The 16,591-nt window shown below is 49.2% G+C and overlaps 1 long non-coding RNA gene across 2 annotated transcripts in view; it reads left to right on the forward strand.

Annotated features, from left to right (window-relative positions):
* The first annotated feature begins 510 nt into the window (after positions 1-510).
* The window catches only part of LOC128338677 (uncharacterized), a 187,432-nt gene continuing 171,351 nt past the window's right edge, over positions 511-16,591 (forward strand). For both annotated transcript variants that reach the window (XR_008312670.1, XR_008312669.1), the window contains exon 1: positions 511-601. This is a non-coding gene — a long non-coding RNA (uncharacterized LOC128338677). The remainder of the gene's footprint in view (positions 602-16,591) is intronic.

A 16,591-nucleotide genomic window follows, 5' to 3' on the forward strand; every position in this document is an offset into this window, starting at 1 on the left:
AACAACCCTGTGAAGTAGGTTAGAGGCTGAGAGAGAAGTGACTGGCCCAGAGTCACCCAGCTAGTTTCATGGCTGAATGGGGATTTGAACTCGGGTCTCCCCGGTCCTAGTCCGGCACTCTAACCACTACACTACGATGGCTCCCTGTTGCGGCGGCTGTTGTAAGAAGTCATAATTGTGTGTTTGAGAGTGACTTGTGATGTTATTGCAGCTCAGCACACGCGTAACAATGGGCAAGGGGAGGCAGTTGTCTGGGGGCCCCACTGCATGGAGGGGCCCCCCAGAGGCACCTCACATGACTCCCCATTGCCCCCTGCCCAGCCCCTCACCCTGTTTCCCCTCCTCTCTCCAGCTTGTCCTCCTGGCCGGCAATGGAAGCAGCAGCCCAGCTGCCAAGAGCTGCTTTTCTCCCGCCTCTCAGCTGATCGGCAGGTGGGCGGGGCTTCCAGGGAGGCCTCCTCCGTGTAGGCCTCAGTGAAGCCTGAACTCTAGTAGGGCCCCAGCCAGCCAGCCAGGAAGGAGGAGGCAGCCAGAGTGGCCACCCCTGTTCCCTGCAGCAGAGGACCCCCTGCTGCCCCCAACCCAGCCCAGCCTTGGCCAGGTAGAGTGTGAACTCCTTTTTGTGGTTCCCTTCCCCCCCCCGCCCCCCGGATATATAGGCCTCTGCTTGCCATGGGGCTTTGATATGGGGGGGGGGGGACTGAGAAGTCTCTGAAGATTTATTTTTAAACAGCTGGGAAAATTTGCTGGCTTGAAAAAAACTACCTAAAAAGTCCTATAAGTGGCTTGTTTCATGGCAGAAAATTGCAAAAACTTCTGGAAGAAACAGTATTATATTTATTTTATTCATTCATTGATAAATGCACTTATGTTCAAGTTGTTTTGCAACCCAGAAGGTCTGAGGGAGAACGGTGAAGCCTGTGTGGTGCTTTTATTTTATTTTACTTTTCTTGTGTGTGTGAACTGCTCCCCAATAACTGGCAGGGACTTCAGAGTCAATCTGGCCCACCTGTGGATGCAGCACCTCAGATGTGTGTTAAAGGGCCTTTAAAAGCCTCCTGTGAAAAACCTCCTGGAATCGAACTTGACTGAATTTGTGCAGAATTCTGAGAAAACAGACACAGGCTCACCCTGCAGGGTTGAAAGTCTCCTTTGCTAATCTGCAGCGAGGGGCCCATTGTAATAATTTGTCTTTCTAGTGTGTTCTAGGCATTAAAAGTAGCACAGATGTATAGTACTCAGTGTATATCACTATATATTGTGACGTGTGCGTGTGTGTATTCAGTGAAATGTATTTCCAGGCAGCATGCTTATTTTGGAATATCAGACTTAAATCCTGGGGGGCCTGGGGTGTGCGGAGGCCCTGGACTTTGAGGGTCTGGGGGCCCATTTTAAAATCTTGTCTCTGGGCCCACTCCAACCTTGCTATGCCCCAGAGCTCAGGCACTGGGCATGGCAGTGAATTCTGAGTCAGTGATTCTTTTCCTGGCCCTCTGTGGACTGCGTGTTTGGCAAAAGGGGAAAAAGTGGCGTTCTGGGTTGGGAGGGACTGTGTGTGCTTCTATTCTGCAGTGTCGTTTTTCGAAAAAGAGTTGCAAAATGGTCCTTGTTTCATGCATAGAGAAGAATGTGGAACTCAAATCATTGTTCCCCATAGGTAGGTCCAAGGGACACCAAAGTAGGTTGGGGTGTGTGGGGACATGGCCCAACCTATCCACCACCCAACCTACAAAACAACTGGGCAATCAGGGAATTTTTAATGGATTTTAGAATGTTATCTGCGTTTGTAAGTCATTGAGGCTAATTGAATGGCGAAAAATGATTTGTGTGCACCCCTAGTTCCTATGACGCTCATAACCTCCAGCCTGTTCTGCTCTGTGATTCAAGCACTCAGAGCTCATTTATTCATTCATTCGTTCGTTCGTTCATTCGTTCATTTATTATTGTTCAATTTTTAGACTGCCTTTCATTAAGCATCTCAAAGCAGTTTGCAAAAGTTAAAATACTTTAGAATTCCATAAAAGTTACATTTAAAACCTTAAAATCAATTTAACATTAAAACCAAAAAGTACTAAGAAACAATTAAAAAGAAGCAAACGCAAGAAAGCTGAGAAACCTGGCAGCCTCTACGAAGTAAAAGCCTGAGTGAATAAAAAAAGTTGAATTCTTTTTTAAAAGCAGTCACAGCTGTCCCAAAGCAAACATCCACCGAGTCATTCTGGAGCTGGGGGCAACAACAGAGAAGGCCATGTCCTGTGTGTACGACAATCCAGCCTCTCTCGATGTTGGCACATGGAGCAAAGCCCCCCCTCCCATTGATCTTGTTGGGTGGGCAGAAACCCTTGGAAGCAGGCAGTCCTTCAGATATCCAAGACCCAAACCATTAAGGGCTTTAAAGGTCATAACCAGCACCTTGAATTGGATCCGGAAATAAATTGACAGCCCGTGCAGCTTTTTCAGAATAGATGTAATATGCTCCGAGTGGGCACCTCCAAAGAGAACCCTGTCAGCTGCATTCTTTGCCAACTGAAGTTTCCGAATATTCCTCAAGGGCAGCCCCATGAAGAGTACACTGCAGTAATCCAGCCATGACATGACTGAGGCATGGGTAACATTGGCCAATTTTGTGTATGGATTCCTCCCCATGCACAGGGGAGAGGAGAGCTGGTCTTGTGGTAGCAAGCATGACTTGTCCCCTTAGTTAAGCAGGGTCTGCCCTGGTTGCATTATGGATGGGAGACTAGAGGTGTGAGCACTTTAAGATATTCCCCTCAGAGGATGGAGTTGCACTGGGAAGAGCAGAAGGTTCCAGGTTCCCTCCTTGGCAGCATCTCCAAGATAGGGCTGAGAGAGACTCCTGCCTGCAGCCTTGGAGAAGCCGCTGCCAGTCTGGGTAGACAATGCTGAGTTAGATGGACCAAGGGTCTGACTCAGTATATGGCAGCTTCCTATGTTCCATAGGAAATAACATCTGGCCTGATCTAACTCTGATGATGGAGCATAACTTCCCTGCTATGATTCATACAATCAAACTTGTATATCAAACTGCTGTTATTCTTTTGTTGTTTCTAGTTCTCTTGCTGCATTTTGGGTCTTTTGACTGTAATAAACACTACTACTACTACTACTACTACTACTACAAAGATGAGGTCCCAGTTTTTCATTCCTATTTTGGTTAACTAATTATGTTATGTTATTTATTTATCATCTTATTAACATTTATGGACTATCAATATTCTTTTTTATTATTGCCAAAAAGCATCACAATGCCAACTCCACTGGGCCGCAGAGGCACGGATCCTCTTCCTTCCAGATCCCTGATAATTTAGCCTGCAATAATCTGAAGTGAGCTTTCCTGCTGTTCTCATGCCGCTTGCCATTAAAGAAGCAGCACCTGTGTTAAGTGGTTGCTCTAGGTGAAATGTTTCTTCTTTTGCAATGTTGCTTCCATGTAGGAACTCCAGGACATAGAGAAACTGCCTTTAAAAATTATCCAAAATTTCACCTTGGGAGGAGCCCTGAATTTTGGAGAGAAAGAGCCCTTTCTTACGATCAGCAACACTTTCAATGAGCTATCCACCACAACCCCAAGATCCCTCTCCTGGTCAGTCATCGACAGCTCAGATCCCATCAGCATATACTTGAAGTTGGGGTTTTTCGTCCCAGTGTGCATCACTTTACACTTGCTAATGTTGAACTGCATCTGCGACTATTTGGTCGCCCACTACCCCAGTTTGGAGAGATCCTTCTGGAGCTCCTCACAATCAGTTTTGGATTCCACTACCCTAAATAGCTTAGTGTCATCTGCAAATTTGGCCGCTTCTCTGCTTACCCCAACTTCTAGATCATTTATGAACTAGTTAAAGAGCAGTGGTCCCAGTACAGATCCCTGGGGAACCCCACTTCTAACTTCCCTCCATTGTGAAAACTGTCACTTTATTCCTACCCTCTGTTTCCTATCTGTCAACAATTACCAATCCACACATGAACCATGCTGACCACACAACACACATTTAATGCTGACAGCACTCCGGTGGGATGGCAGGGGGCCGTGGAGGAACTCTGGAGGGGCAGAGAAGACCTGCCTGCCTTTTAAAAAAGTGCCCCTTCTGAAATTGGGGTGGGCAGGCACTTTTTTAAAAAGTAAGACAGGTCTTACCTGCTCCTTCAGTTGGGGCATTTGGAAGCATTTGGGCACTTAGAATTAGAAGTGTCAGAATGCTTCGTACACACCCCTATTGTTAAATTTACAATTAACAATATGGCACATTAAATGGCAAATAAACTATAGCTGGAACATAGGAACCAAGTACGACCCTTGGTCCATCTAGCTCAATATTGTCTACACAGGCTGGCAGCGGCTTCTCCAAAGTTTCAGGCAGGAATCTCTCTCAGCCCTACCTTGGAGATGCTGCCAGGGCGGGAACTGGGAGCCTTCTGCCCTTCCCAGAATGGCTCCATCCCCCTAAGTGGTGGAGAGGTCCTTATGACAATGGTGCCAAGGTGCATATGCCGAGATTGCTCTCCCTTAGATTGGGAGAACATTGGAACATGGGAAGCTGCCATATACTGAGTCAGGCCCTTGGTCCATCTAGCTCAGTATTGTCTACACAGACTGGCAGCGGCTTCTCCCAGGTTGCAGGCAGGAATCTCTCCCAGCCCTATCTTGGAGATGCTGCCAGGGAGGGAACTTGGTACCTTCTGCATGCAAGCAGGTGGAGGCTCTTCCCCTGAGCTATGGACCCATCCCCTGAGGAGAATATCTTGCAGTGCTCACATGTAGTCTCCCATTCAAGTGCAAACCAGGGTGGACCCTGCTTAGTGGCTCCCTTTCAGCAACCACTTACTTGTATGGGAGTAACTAATGGGGGGAAATTTGACCCAGCTGGCCCTGATGGTGGAGAGCCCAGCAGTAGAGCTGAGCTTCCAGGAATTGGCATCTGTCTCCAGCTGACCGGAAAGCAAGCCCAGAGACTTGAAAGGCTGGATATTGTGAAAAAGATCAGGCGGAACATCTCCAGGAATCAATATCAGTCTCCAGGAGACTCTTGAAAGCCAGCCTGGGGATTTGAACGGCTTGCTATTGTGAGAAAGACTGGACAAAAAGTCTCCCGGAATAGCTTCAGTCGGACTTGGCAGCCCAGCATGACAGGCGTTTTGCTACTGCAGAGAATAAAACCTTTTCCTCGGAAGACAGGAAGCTGCCTTCTACTGAGTCAGACCCGTGGTCCCTCCAGCTCAGTATTGTCTTCACAGACTGGCAGCAGCTTCTCCAAGGTTATAGGCAGGAGTTTCTCCCCCAGCCCTATCTGGAGATGACGCCAGGGAGGGAACTTGGGACCTTCTGCACTCAAGCATTTAGGTGCTCTTCCCAGAGCCGTCCCATCCCCTAAGGGGAAGATCTTACCATGCTCACACATTTGTCTCCCATTCAAATACAAACCAGGGCAAACCCTGCTTAGCAAAGGGGCAATTCATGCTTGCTACTACAAATCAAATCAAATCTTTATTGTTACGGTCATTCGACCAGCAAAACACAAAGCACAACTTGCTACTACAAGACCAGCTCTCCTCTCCTCTATCTTGGATTCTATCAATTCCTTGAACGTACTGGACTCGGACACATTCCATTCTGATCTCGTAGAGGTGGTGCTCAGGCACAGCTCTCTCCCTGCCTCCATCAATTTAGCTGCCATTATGCTGAAATTGGAAAGGATGCGGGTGCTCTATTTGCATAAGCTGAGGACATTATTAATCACTATCGCTGGGCTGGATCACGGCAGAAAGTGCCGCCTTCTTGGTGCCAGGGGATGGCACAGCAGCTCCGGCGTTTTCTCCATTAATAAGACAGAGGTCCTCACAACTCCAACATTACAGCTGAGTTGTACCAACCCCACCAGATTTTGGAGTTTCTAATTGCCTGGTCTGGTTTCTGCAGGGAAACTGGGACAGTATGCATTACATATCCTTGTTCTGGTTTCTTTGTTTTTAGTTTTTAGCCTACTTTCCTCATGGAAAGTTGTCTCAGGAGATCACTGTGCTGTCTGTGTGTCCATGTGTGTGTCCACCCATCTGTCCACCCGCCGGGGTGTCCTCCTAACAACTTCACAATGCATGGACCCATTTGGACCAAATTTGGTACAGTTGTAGGGACACACAGGGACATCTCAACAGCATAGTGTGTGATGATGTCATATACCCCAATTCAAGATGGGGGATGCATAAACATTTAAGGCACAATGGGCTAACTTCTAAGTTCCCTCCCTGGCACCTCCAAGTAAGGGCTGAGAGAGACTCTTGTCTACAACCTTGGAGAAGTCATTGCCAGTCTGTGTAGGCATAAGAACATAAGAACAGCCCTGCTGGATCAGGCCCAGGAGGCCCATCCAGTCCTGCATCCTGTTTCACAGAGTGGCCCAGCAGATGCTTCTGGAAGCCGACAGGCAGGAGTTGACGGCATGCCCTCTCTCCTGCTGTTACTCCCCTGCAACTGGTACTCAGAGGCATCCTGCCTTGGAGGCTGGAGGTGGCCTCTAGCCCTCCAACTAGTAGCTGATGATAGACCTCTCCTCCATGAAGGTATCCAAAACCCTCTTAAAGGGGCTTACTGAGTTAGATGGATCCAATACTGAGCTAGATGGATCCATGGTCTGCCTCGATATAAGGCAGCTTCCGATGTTCCTATGAGACAGTGTGCCTCTTCATCACCTGCAAGCTTTGTCGTTAAAGTGGAGATTTGAACCAAATTGCCACAAGCCCTGCACTCTCACCATTATACCACACTGCCTCTCTCCAGTTATAAGGCTGCAATCCATACCGGCAGAGGCCTACTGTCATTTGGAACAAAGAGCTTCTCTGGTAACTTGTTGAAAAAATAAGATAAATCGATAGCCAACTCATCTCCTGGACAGTGGTATGAATTTTTTAATCTCATGTCAGAAAACTTTTTGATATCAGCTGACCTTCTTCTTTTACTTAGAGGATCACAGAGCAAGTCTTTCTTTCTTTCTTTTTTTGCTGCCTGTCAAGTGATGTTTTAAATATATTCCCGGGACTGTGGTCACTTGGTGACAGCCCATCAGATATTCTCGGCAAATCACGCCATCAGCTTGTCAGCATGTCCAAGTTGGTGACTTTAAGGCCAGAGTTGAAATTGGCATTCTCAGGCTTTCAGAGCTGGGGAAAAAGTCTGCACAGACCTATAACCAACGGCCCATCCCATCAGAAAGAGAGAGAAATTTATTTTCCCATATGCCAGCTCTCGAAGAATCCAGTTCCTTCCTTTCCTGGTGGGTCATTTGACCAATGAACAATGAACAATAAGCTATTCCCCTTAGGGGATGGAGCTAAATGGACCAATGGTCTGGCTCAGTATATGGCAGCTTCCCATATTCCTACACAGATGAAGGATTAAGCTTGTTCTCTGTTGTTACCAACGACTAGAGCCAATGAACTGCAACTGTGAGGAAGCAGAACCAGGTGGTTCTCACGTGCAGCCTAACCCAGTCCCAGTTTTTTAACCTGAGGATAAGTGGGCATGGCTGGTTCTGCGCTTTTCCGCTGCTGCTGTGAGAGGAGGAAAGGGGGCAGTGCAGGAGAAGCGCCCCACAGACTGGGAGAAGCGCATGAGCCACAGCTCCGGGCTCATTATTTCAATCACATCACAGATGTTAGCCAGTGGGAGCTCCTCACAAGGAGCAGCAAGAATGGCCAAGGGGAGCCGAGGAAAGTGAGGAAAGATCCTCACACCTTTTGGTAAAACACAACCAGTCTAGGAGACTTGCATCACGGAGGGAGGATAAAATCACTCGGAGCAAGGAGGAGGCCCTGGAATTAATTAATGGCTACATCCAGAACATTAAATCCAGGGAGGGAGACTTTCTATCCCTAGCATCACAGTTCAGTGACTGCAGCTCAGCCAAGGCAAGAGTACTGGGTACTTTTGGAAGAGGTCAAATGCAACCTGAGGGTAGAATTCATGGCTAGAAATGGCAAGGAAGCCGATTTAGACATGACGTAAGGAAGAATTTCCTGACTGTAAGAGCTGTTTGGCAGTGGAACAGCCTGCCTCATGCAACGGTGAGCTCTCCTTTACTGGAGGTTTTCCAAACAGAGGCCAGACAGCCATTTCCCAGGGGTGATGTAGAAGGTTCCAGCACTGAGCGGCGGGGTGTGTGTGTGTGGACTAGAAGCCCTCTTAGGTCCCTTCCATCTCCCATATTCAATGACTGACACTATCTCTAGATTCCCACCATCGAGAAAGGGGTGGACTAGCTGGCCTCAACGACTCTCTCCCAATCCATTATTTTGTGCACGAAATGTAATAGGTGTCTCTCATGTCCTGCCAAGGTGGTCCAAGTACTCTCCCTCTGTCCAAGTTGCTTCTTGCCTGGGTTCTTGCTTCTGCATTCAGGAGGCACAGAACCGTTACTAGCAGGTGTGCCGAGGAACCTGTTTGCCTGGTGATAACAACATGCAATAGGCCAGCAGATGAGACTGTCGCGCTCCTAAAGAGGCCCGGATTTGCAATCACTGCTATCTTCGTAAGGGATTAAGCTTGGCTGTGGGTGAACGCACAGTGCCAGCACACATGTGAGCACAGAGAGGAGAGCTGTAATAGCCTTGTAAATATTGTGTCTGATCAAGGCCTGGTGTCAGGACATCTATAAAGTTATACGCTGGTGGACTTCTAATAAGCATCACACCAAGGACAGGCAACTGCGAAGGAGGTGCAGAAGCAGTGGGTCTGGAGTGGGGAGAGGGAATGAAGAAGGCAATCCCCTTTTGAGGGACAGGGAGGTGGCAGTATCTATTAAGACCATGAGACCGGGAGAGAGAGATTGCTGAGCCCTGAGGCACAATCCACCAGGGAGTTCTCCTGCTGAAAATAAGCAGAGCTGCTTCTGATCCTAAATTTACAGGCATTCAAGGAAGATGCTGCTGCTTGCCCTGACCCATGGGGAGGAGAGGAGAGCTGGTCTTGTGGTAGCAAGCATGACCTGTCCCCTTAGCTAAGCAGGGTCCACCTTGTTTGCATATGAATGGGAGACTTGATGTGTGAGCACTGTCAGATATTCCCCTCAGGGGATGGAGCCGCTCTGGGAAGAGCAGAAGGTTTCAAGTTCCCTCCCTGGCAGCATCTCCAAGATAGGGCTGAGAGAGATTCCTGCCTGCAACCTGGGAGAAGCCGCTGCCAGTCTGTGAAGACAATAGTGAGCTAGATAGACCAAGGGTCTGACTCAGTATATGGCAGCTTCCTACGTTCCTATACGGCTTGCAGGAGTTACCATTGAACCATCCTGGAGCATAGCGCTACTGGCTTTCCCAAAGGAGGAGAAATGTGTTGAGGGATGCAAGGTAGCTCCATTCACCCATGGTGCTCCTCAAACTGCCCTCTGTCTTCCAGCCAGGAGCAAAGAAGGAATCACAGAGCACCAGCTTGGGATGCTTCAGATTCAATCCTAAGCAATTTCTCTTTAAAGGGATTCCAGACAGGAGGGCTGCAAATAGGGGCAATCCTTCTCTGAGCCAGTCATCACAGGTGCAAGTGCAGAGGGGACAGCAAGGGCCAGGGCCCTGCTACCATTGGTGCCACCCCAGAGCCCCCTGACACATCTCCACCCTGCTGGGTGAGCATGCTGTTTATTGGCTGAGGGCATCACATTGTCCTTCATCTCATGCAGCAAAATGTCTTGGACCATCCTTGGCTGAGAAAGACCTCATCCCTTTGAGAATCAGTGCTGTTCAGCGAAGACAACCTTGGGCGATCTACGGCAGCGTTCTGGCTCAGTAGCAGGCACAGGCATAGCCCAGGTTAAACACATGCAGCTCCAGTTAAAAGGAGTCAGGAATCAGGACCGGGGAATTTCTCAGCCTGAGAGGGAAGCTGAGAAACGAGAAAATTCTCCAATGCTTCTCCTTGGGAGAAAACATGAAATTCTCTATTGAGTGTCACAGTGAAGATGTTTCCGTTCCAACCATACAGTGAGAACGTGAGAGCTGCTGCTGATTAGAGAGGATTAACCTGATGGTATGGACAGAATCCTGCTTTTGGAGGACTTGGAGTGTTGTCTCTGAATCTGGATTAGACAAGGCAAGCAAGGTTTCAGCACCCTGGAGAGCTCCCAGTGAAACCGGCTATGGGCACAGCAAGACAATCAGGGTTTCAGCACCCTGGAGAGCTCCCAGTGAAGCTGGCTATGGGCACAGCAAGACAATCAGGGTTTCAGCACCCTGGAGAGCTCCCAGTGAAGCCGGCTATGGGCACAGCAAGACAATCAGGGTTTCAGCACCCTGGAGAGCTCCCAGTGAAGCCGGCTATGGGAACAGCAAGACAATCAGGGTTTCAGCACCCTGGAGAGCTCCCAGTGAACAATTTGCTCTGGCAAGGGCTAGAGGTGGAATAAAACCTTAAATACAGGCATGCTCAGACTAAGTGGTCTTGGAGGAAACGGATTATCTAGACCCAATTCAAACTGACTTTAGGGCAGTCAAAGAGGATGAGATGGTCTTGGTTGGCCTGATAGATGACCTTCACCAGGGAATAGGTAGAGGAAGTGTGACTCTGTTGGTTCTTTTGGATCTCTCAGAAACTTTCAGTGCCATCAACCATGGTATCCTTCTGGATTGACTGAAGGATTTGGGGATAGGAGGCACTGTCCTGGGCCAGCATTGGCTCTGCTCCTAGGGGTGATGTAGGGAAGCATTCATAACCTCACCAGAGGGTGCCAGGTCCCAAGAGCTCCAGGACCTTTTTGAGAAATTGATTCACTCAGGCTGCTCTTGTTCTGATGGATCTAGGGAGGGGTCCAGGCAGATTCAGAGTCCTCGCTGTTTTCAGAGTCAGTGTCCAGGTGAGCCTTGACCCCTAGTACATGCTTGGTATGCATAAATGCCCAGGTTCAAATCCCAACATTTCCAAGTGAAAACATGATTGGGAATCAGATGGGGGGAAAGTAGTGGGATGCTTCATTGGCTCAGAAGAAGAGTGATGAAGCCATAATACTCACCCCGTGTTCGAGGGGGAACATTACGAGCCCCTGAGATTCACATTTCCGAGCCAGGAAATACAAGTGTTGGCAATATCACTCGTGGCTTGCACAGATGGCAAAATTACTCTATTCCTGAAACAGCCTGGCATTCGGGCTTGAATTGTTTCCTTCCATTATGGGCAAAATGACTCTCTGCAGATGGCCCGGGCACAGCACAAAATTCATCCTGCCCTCTGCCTAAAGCAGCGGGGACACTGAACTCCCTTTGCACCCTTCTGTTTGCTAGACTGCTGCAGACTGAGGGAGGTTTTCACAGAGAAACGGGATGCCACGGCCACTTCTTGGCTTGTCCCAGTTCTTTTAAAAAGGAGGCATGCGTGCCCCTTGCCAAAATGCTGGTTGGGCACACACCCCTGTGGGTTGGGCAGCAGTGGTGCAAGACCCCCGTGTGCCTGAAGCAGAGCACCCAACGCCAGCCTGTTTGGGGAGGAGAGCTGGTCTTGTGGCAATGAGTATGAATTGTTTGCTAAGCAGAGTCTGCCCTCCTTTGCATTTGAATGGGTGATAAGTGCTGTCTGATGTAAGCTACTCCCTGTCCGGCTATACGTCCCTGTCCCCCTTTACCAAGCCTGGCTGGACTTACAGGGGCCGGCCTCAGAGGAGGGACGGGGAGGGGGTTGAGCGTCACCCTGTGCCTCCTCTGTCCCTGGCTGTTTGCTCCATGTGTCTGCCCCTCTCCGGGCGTCCCGACACTCACCACCAGCCAGCCGCTCATCCCTGGCCGGCTCCTTATATAGCTCCTCGCGGGCTATGCATCACCCACCCCCAATTACATGGCCAATGCACCTCTTTATTCCCTGTAATTGTCTACCCTTTACAGCTGCCGCCGATGTCTCCCCTTCTCCTCCCTCCTCCTGCTCAGACCCCCACCCTTCGGGAGGCGTGATGCTGATGTTATCCTTGTGTGCTTCCCCGTTGGCGCTTTCAGGGCTCTGCCTCTCCTACATTGAAGCTGGGTCCCTGCCCATTGGCAGCCTTTTCTCCACTTCTCCCCGGCTGCCACCCATCCCTGTCTCCTTGGGCCCCCTCACCACTCCGTCCTCAGTGGAAGAGCACCTGCTTTGCATGCAGAAGGCCCAAGGATGAGCTAGATGGACCAAGGGTCTGACTCGGTCAACAGCAGCTTCCTATATCGCACACTCTCCTCCCCCTCTTGCCCATTTCCCCTTGCTGGGGCTCCAGTAATCGGCCGCCTGAAGTGACCTTCTCAACCTGTGGCTTGGAAGGGTTGGGACATGGCGGGCTTGTTTCGAAAGAGAGATGGAGAATTCCGCATTTTGGGAAGGGGGCAGAGTATCTATGAGAACAGCAAGGTGAAGACTGAGCTGCCAGGTAGCCGATCCTCGTGAAACCTGTGTGGCAAGATCTCCGCCAACAGAGCAACTCTTTGGGACGGGACGGATCCTTGCAAGCTTTGCACAAACCTCCCAAAGCTTGCAAGAAGCACAAGGGAAGAAGAGGAGGCTGCTGTCCACCTTCCCTCCTCCCTGGCCTTCAGGCACCTTCAACATTTGCAAGGGTTGAAAGGGTCCAGGGGCTGCCTGACACCTCTCCTCAGATATCTCAACAACTTGGGCCCCTCTTGTGCTCCCTGGGACCCTGATAGCTTCCACACATCCAAGAATCAAATTAGGGATATAGGAATTTAGGAAGCTGCCTTCTAGCTCATCTACACAGACTGGCAGCAGCTTCTCCAATGTTGCAGCCAGGAGTCTCTCTCTCAGCCCTATCTGGAAATACTGCCACAAAATACACCAGACATAACTGTAGTCAAGAAGAAAGAAAAGCAAGTCAGAATAATCGACATAGCAATACCAGGGGATAGCAGAATAGGAGAAAAAGAAATAGAAAAAATCACCAAATACAAAGATCTACAAATTGAAATTGAAAGGCTGTGGCAGAAGAAGACCAAAATAATCCCAGTAGTAACTGGCGCCCTAGATGCAATTCCAAAAGACCTTGAAGAGCACCTCAACACCAGAGGGGCCACAGAAATCAGCATCAGCCAATTACAAAAAGCAGCTTTACTGGGAACAGCCTATATTCTGCGATGATATCCATAACCACTGACAATAAAATTCAGCCATCCCAGGTCCTTGGGAAGGACTCGATGTCTGGATAAAACAAACCAGTCAATAACACCTGTCTGACTGTGTAAATAAATAAATAATAAATAATTTGGTATGGGTATGGGTATGGGTATGGGTATTGCTGTTGTTCACCACCTAGAGTCTTTGGAGGAGGTAGTATATAAGAAAGTTTTAATAAATAAAATAAATTGTAGTCTCCCATTCAAATGCAAACCAGGGCAGACCCTGCTTAGCAAAGGGAGCAATTCACATTTGCGACCAGAAGACCAGCTCAATTGTCATGGAAGCAGCCCACCACCTCCCAGGAGGGCTAACTCTGACCCTGAGAGATTCCACATCTGGCTGAAGGTTGAAGAGAAAATGATTTTGGATCAGGCAACTGAGGCGGGGGGGGGGGAGAGAAGATTCATGGTCTGCTGTTTAAGGTAACACTGACAGGTTGCTACCGCTTTTTCTCCCCTTTACCAGGCAGTGTCAGCTTCCAGAAAGATGAGTTTTCATATCTACTACTAACAGAATCACAGTGTGTTGTCTCTCTCTGCTCAGAATGAATAGCCCAATCTGATTTTGCCGATAAAAGGCAACGTTATGAAGCAAGGCCTCACCGAGAGGGAACCGAGGGAGGTGTTAGAGCATCTGTTTCCCATAGTTTCTGGCACCTCGAGATAGCCCAGTAATAAATTAGCAGCTAACTACTAACATCTCTGGTAAAGATATTGTACAAAGAAAATTAACTTTCCTATCTAGGTGGCTGTTATCTCATTGATCAGCTATGAGTTCTGAAGGGGGCAGGAAGGAAACCAAAAGCTAGCACAGATAAGCGGGGAAATGCACACAGCACAGAGAGCTGGTTAATGCCTCCCTGCACGCATAAATTGGTTGTCGTTTGATTGTCTGTGAACCAGGTCACACATTACTCAGAGACGAAGTCAGGTTGGCCCAGTGGGGGAGAGAACAAGTCTAGCCCACACTGGAGACAGCGTTCCCTCTAACCGGGGTCCCCAGATGTGGTTGACTGCAACTCTCAGAATCCCCAGCTGCAATGGCTTTTGCATGGGGATTATGGGAGTTGTAGTCCACAACACCTGGGGATCCTTGTTAGAGGGAACACTGACTGGATAGAGAAGGGCGATGGCATGTATCTATAGTCCATCGGAGTCCCTTTTCGTACCTGACCGGTGAATGGAACCTCACAGGATGTGAGTGTGCAGTGTGCCCAGCCAGTGAAGGGAGGACTGACTGGGAGAGGAGAGCTGGTCTGGTGGCAGCAAGCATGACTCATCCCCTTAGCTAAGCAGGGTCCACTCTGGTTGCATATGAAAGGGAGACTAGAAGTGTGAGCAGTGGAAGAGCTTCCCCTCAGGGGATGGAGCTTTTCTGGGAAGAGCAGGAGGTCCCAAGTTCCCTCTCTGACTTCTCCAAGATAGGGCTGAGAGAGATTCCTGCCTGCAACCTTGGAAAAGCCAGTGCCAGTCTAGATCAGGCCTGCTCAACTTCGGCCCTCCTGCAGATGTTGGCCTACCACTCCCATAATCCCTGGCTATTGGTTACAGTAGCTGGGGATTATGGGAGTTGTAGTCCAAAAACAGCTGGGGGGCCTAAGCTGAGCAGGCTTGGTCTAGATGGACCAGTATATGACAGCATCCTATGTTCCTATGGGTGTTCTTTCCCTCTTTCAGACACCTGTCTGAAGCTTTGGAGAGCAGCTGCCAGTCAGTGTAGACACAACCAGTGTCCCCTCTAACAGAGAATCCCAGATGTTGTTGACTACAACTCCCATGATTCCTAGCCAAAGGCCATCGCAACTGGGGATACTGGGAGTTGTTGTCAACAACGTCTGGAATTCTCTGTTTGAGGAAATGCTGGACACAACTGAGCTAGACTGAGCTATGTTCAACTTGGTGTAAAGGCAGCTTCCTGTGTTCCTTGGTGATGGAGCAATAACTCCATGGTAGAGCATCTGCTTTGCATGCAGAAGGTCCCAGGTTCACGTCCCAGCATCTCTGGGTAGGGCTGAGAAAGCCTCCTGCCTGTTGCTTTGGAGATGGACCAAGGCTCTGACTCAGAGGAACACAGCTTTATATGGACCAGGGATAAACCCTGTCTTTGGAAGCCTGTCCCCTGCAAACCCCTATTTTGGGGGAAAGGACAACAGAAGAGCAAGAAGGCCCCAGGTTCACTCCCTTGAAGCATCTCCAGATAGGGCTGGGAGAGACTCCTGCCTGAAACCCTGGAAAGCCGCTGCCAGTCAGAGTAGACAATACTGAGCAAGATGGACCAAGGGTCTGACTCCGTAGGAGGCAGCTTCCTCTGTTCCTTGTTCAGCTGGTGACTGCTCACAACTGTGCCTTGGTGTCCAAACCTTTCCAGAAGTGGGACCCCTCAACAGAATTCCTATGGGTTCTTTCGTCCATGACTCCACGATGGATCTTCCAGTTTTATAGGTTTTGCTGACGAGTTCAAATGTCTGCAAAAGATGAATGGAGCTGCTCCTGGATCCCTCTCTGCAGAAAGCCTTTCTTCTGCACGGCTGCCTGACCTACCAGCCGATTCAATTCCTGCTCGGACCCCTTGGAAGATTTCCATCTGAAAAGGTGCAGGCAGGCAGCTTATCCCAGCTGCTGTGGATGACACTGACGACCTTCCCCCACCTGCGGTGACTGAAATCCAGAAATCGCTCTAATGATCTCCCGGCTCAGCTGAAGCGCTTTCAGATCAGCAACAGAGTTTTTGTGTTTCTTCAGCTTTATCAGGGGGGAAAAGGGGGAACTGATGTTTTGGCAAAAAAAGAGGCCTGGGGCTTGCTCCTCAGGAGGTAAAATTCTGCAGGTTATAAATGTACCATCAAAGAGAGGGCGGGCGATATCCCTTATGACAAACTGAACCAGGCAATGGATCGGACAGATAAGGAAGGGGTTTATCTTGTGCGCCGAGAAAGAAATTGAATGACTATTATCTATCTATATAGGATTTTTAATTTACAAGTCCCTTTGCAGTATCTGCCTTTGGTCCCAACCACAACTGTGCACGTTACGAGTGTATTAGTGCTGGTTTATAGGTGGGAACTGGAGGCTTTGAGATAATAAGTTGTTCAAGGGCACACAGTTGGCTGAGGCTGGGCTTGGATATAGGCCTCCTTCTCCAGCTTCCGCCTGTCCTAACAGTGGAGCAAACTCAGCTCTAGGAAGTTAAAAGGGCAGCTGCCGATAAGGTGCTCATGGTGAGGTGTTGTGACTCAGGAGATGGACTAGATCTGCCTGTCCCGGGTGGGGTTATGCTCCCCCAGAAGAAACGGGTGCATAGGAAGAAAGGAAGCTACCGCAATGGAGCCAGATGAAACAGGCAGGGGGTGGTGCTGTTATGAAACCATTGGTCCGTCTAGCTCAGCATGGTCTACACCAGGGATTCTCAATGGGTGGGTCCCCAGATGTAATTGGACTTCGACTCCCA

Source organism: Hemicordylus capensis, chromosome 16 (assembly GCF_027244095.1).
Source record: "Hemicordylus capensis ecotype Gifberg chromosome 16, rHemCap1.1.pri, whole genome shotgun sequence".
Lineage (NCBI taxonomy): Eukaryota > Metazoa > Chordata > Lepidosauria > Squamata > Cordylidae > Hemicordylus > Hemicordylus capensis.